Genomic DNA, 4250 nt, shown 5'->3' with positions numbered 1-4250 from the left:
TATGTTAACTAAGCAAATAAACTGAATGTAAAGTGCAAGTTTTATTTTGTTCTCAGTATTTTTACCACATGTTAAAATGTTCCCAAAGCACACCCTTACAGTCCCATCAAATAGCTGGTCTATCCCAAAATGTCTGAACGTGGTATTTTTTGTGGCCACAAATACTTTTCATTGGAATTTGAACTATTATATCCTTAAGGCCTACCTGGAACCACAGTATAACTAACGTCCTCATAAGAGGACTTGATGCCCTTTAAATAACTTTTATTTGCAATTTCATCATGGAGTGCCTCTGGGAAAAGGATGCAGTGGAGAAAAGAGGTCAGGATGTGAACTCCAGGAGGAAAAAACAAAAAGCATTGCTATTAACATGAACAGGAATAAGAGAAGAAAATATATGTAGAAAATATGTAATTCCTGCATGTTCACATAATCCATTGAAAGACACACAAAACAGGAGTTTAGTGCAGAATGTATTCCAGATAGAGCTTGGCTATCAACTGTCTGATCATCAGTACACAGCTTAAATAGTAATACCTTAAAGTCTCAGTTCCTTATCCATAAAATGGATATTACTAGGGCTTTTGAATTTTTCTCTAAGAAATGATTTAATTATTTTTGTTTGTTTTTTTGAGACAAGGTCTCCCTTGTCACCCTTGGTAGAATGTGGCAGTGTCACAGCTCACAGCAACTTCAAACTCCTGGACTCAAGTAATCCTCTTGTCTCAGCCTCCCAAGTACCTGGGACTACAGGTGCCCATCATAACACCCGGCTATTTATAGAAAAGGGGTCTCACTCTCGCTCAGGCTGATCAATTTAATTCTTTAAGTTTTTTTTTTTTTTTTTTACTTAAATCTCAAACACAGTAACATTTATTTATATCCATTGTCATAAATGTATCATTACAGGCCATTCAAAGACAATTATTTCAGTACTCCTCAGACTCCTGGAAATTTTAAGTGATCCAATCAACTCTTGGAGAAGATCAAATTTTCAAAGTCCTCACCAAGGACATCCTCTGGTAGGCTTGAGATCCCACGTGAAAACAAAACCATTAACTGTTACTTATGCAGCCCCTACACCAAAGATATCAAATTTAAGGGAAGGAAAAGGCTGCAAAGCATTTAATTTATGCCTAATTCTTTAATTTTTTTAAAAAGAAATTTTAATTGTCTCCAAGTTTTTTTTGTTAATGTAATCATTAAAAAATGCATCAGTCTAAAACAACTTAGGGAGCAAAAAGTTGGGGGAATTAGTAAAGACCACTTTTCCTCGAATAATTCCAAAGTACACTCAGAAATCATATCCTTTGTCTTACAGGCTTTGAATTCTATTCAGATCAATCCCTATTGCAACCACAGTTCTACAGGCCAAAGAGACTTTAAGAGCTTACTCTGGTCCAATAGCCAGAAGGGCAAAGAATCACTGTCCCCAGCTTACATGTCTTTGAAACTTCCTCCATATTTTGTTTTGAGCTCAAAGTATTAGCACTGACCAAATTTAATTAAGCATGGGTGAAATTACAATGTTCCGAACCTGAAATTGACATAATTAAAGTGAAATGCAGAATATGCACCTCTGATACCATTTTTTAATGTCACACTCCATCACTCCTATTTAATACCAAATCACAAGAGATATTTTTCATCTGTTAATTGCATTTTACATGCCCTTCATCATTGGCCTCCGAGTAATTAAATTTGAGAAAAAAAATTACTGAAGTAAAGAATAAGGTCCAAAATAATCCAGTTCACTGAAGTTGCTTTCACTCAATGAAATCTGTAGCAGATAAGTCACCATTCATAATTTCATCCTGATAGCAGCCACTGTTATCCTAAATAACTATAACATACAAGGCGCTGCTGGACAGGCCCTGATGGGGCCAGATGAGCTCGTGTGCTGCCATCTGGAGTTGTTGATTCATGTACAAGACCTTCTGTTATGGACAAAGTTAAGAGATTGGACCCTCCAAGGATGGGATAGCCTCCTAGGAGGATGGGAGGCTGGGGACAGGGTCTTATGGCAGCAGCTCACAAATATTCTGTGTTCTGAGAGGCTCACAGGCTCTTCTGCCAAGACTTAAGTCAGATGTAGGGCACCCTGCCTACGTGGGGCAAGCATACAGCCCACTCCCCTGATAGCTCCAATACTGGTATCCACTGCCCCTATCTTCCCTCACCCTAACCTTAGACCCAGAGTACCGACTTACTATAAATTTAGTCTAGAGTAAGATATAACCACTTTATGATTGGGGTATGTTGTGTAACCTTGTAATCTGTGAGGATGAATCTGTTTAGTATATACTATGACGGTTCATAATGTCGCTGATGCTTGCTTTACTGTGAGAATATATAAGTAACAAAAAGAAACAGGAGAATAGCATAGCTCTTGGAGAATATCTCCTTGCTGTTCTCTGGAATTTCTCTTCTCAGTGAAATGACCCTAGTATTGATGAGTCAGTCTACTTGTCACCCAAGCCAATCAAGGGAGAAGCAAAAGGCTTTACACAAAAGGCTTTTGTGTAAATAAAAGTGGAATTGTTGATCTCTCATCTGCTTCTCCCTAGATTGGCTTGGGTGACAAGTAGACTGACACATCAATACTGGAGTCATTTCACTCTCAAAAATACTTAGATTAAGGCTGAGCACAGTGACTTACACCTGTAATCATAGCATTCTCAGAGGCTGAGAGAGGAAGATCCCTTGAGCTAAAAATTTGAGACTAGCCTGAGCAAGAGTGAGACCCGTGTCTCTATTAAAATTAGAAAAAAAATTAGCGAGGCATGGTGGCAGGTGCTTGTGGTCCCAGCTACTCGGGAAGCTGAGGCAGGAAAATTGCTTGGACTGGGGCATTTGAGGTCGCTATGAGCTAGGCTGACACCATGATGCTGTAGGCTGAGTGACAGAGCAAGCAAGACTCTGTCTCAAAAAAACTGAAACTAGGCTCGGCGCCTGTGGCTCAAGTGGCTAAGGTGACAGCCACATACACTTGAACTGGCAGGTTAGAATCCAGCCCAGGCCCACCAAACAACAATGACAGCTGCAACCAAAAAAAAACAAAAATAGCCAGGCATTGTGGTGGGTGCCTATAGTCTCAGCTACTTAGGAGGCAGCGGCAGGACACTCGCTTAAGCCCAGGAGTTGAAAGTTGTGAGCTGTGATGCCACAGCACTCTACCCAGGGCGACAGCTTGAGGTTCTGTCTCAAAAAAAAAAAAACAAAAAAAAAACTGAAACTAAGAACTGAAACATCTGGAGAGAGATTTTTATTTTCAGAATGTTTATGGAAATTTCAGCAAAAGGAAAGCTGCTTTTTTTTTCTAATAGTTTATTGTATAAATTACTAGTTTGTGGCAGGGAATATGTTATTAGCACATGCTAAAAGTAAATTAATAATTTGTCAATTTTCATTATCCTTCATGCATATGTCTCATGTATCACAAAATACTCCCGGCAGTTTTGTGCCTAGAGTATTTACCACAGACTTAGAGTTAATACTGCAAACAGAGGGCTTGAGAATATGACTTCTGGTCAGTAAGAATCTTCACCTATTATTTTTTGAATATTATACTGAATTATATGAGATTGACAATTTTGTAGGTTAAAAGTGGTTAAACCTAAGCAATTTCATATAATACAACTAAATTTCCAATGATTTTTAGATGTAGGTGTTTTGTTGTTCCTGGAAACAACAGGGGGCCCTTTCTCCATTCACTTGATAGAATGCATATTTTGAAGATATTGTCCGATTCTTTAATTTTTCACTGTCCACTTGCTCTTTCTCTTGAGTGTCTATTCTGCTGACCCCATTGAAACTCCTGTCTCGAAAATTACTGATGATCATTCAAGAAATTGGACAATTTGATCACTCCTTTAAAATTGTTTCTTCTGGGCTTCTGTGTTACTACATTATTTGTTTGACCTCTTGTTCAAAATTTTTCTCCTCTTCTATCCATCATCTAAATAAAACCATCCTATTAGCCTCCATCTTCTCATTTTTCTTGCCTAGTCAACTTATACCTTCACCTCAATTTCTTTACATTTAGTAAGTGAAGGCCCTTTCTACTTTCTGGCCACCAGAACTTACATATTCCTGTACCTGTAACATAGCTCTCTTTTCCTCTTCCTTAGTAAAGAAGTGACTCGTTCTCTACTGTTCACCCTTCCTTGTGCTAGTACATGCCTTCCACCTACCCCAGGAACCTTGCCAGTCAGCTCATCACTTGTCCTGCATGTATACCTTTTCTTACA

General features: G+C 38.6%; 1 non-coding gene across 1 annotated transcript; it reads right to left on the bottom strand.

The window, feature by feature from the left end:
- Window positions 1-1057: 1057 nt before the first annotated feature.
- On the bottom strand, window positions 1058-1138 carry LOC128564149 (small nucleolar RNA SNORA13). The gene has a single exon (XR_008374020.1). It is a non-coding gene; the product is annotated as a small nucleolar RNA SNORA13 (small nucleolar RNA).
- Between the last annotated feature and the right edge of the window lie 3112 nt (window positions 1139-4250).

The sequence above is a fragment of the Nycticebus coucang genome, chromosome 13 (assembly GCF_027406575.1).
Source record: "Nycticebus coucang isolate mNycCou1 chromosome 13, mNycCou1.pri, whole genome shotgun sequence".
Taxonomy (NCBI): domain Eukaryota; kingdom Metazoa; phylum Chordata; class Mammalia; order Primates; family Lorisidae; genus Nycticebus; species Nycticebus coucang.
This window is presented reverse-complemented; position numbering and strand designations above follow the sequence as displayed.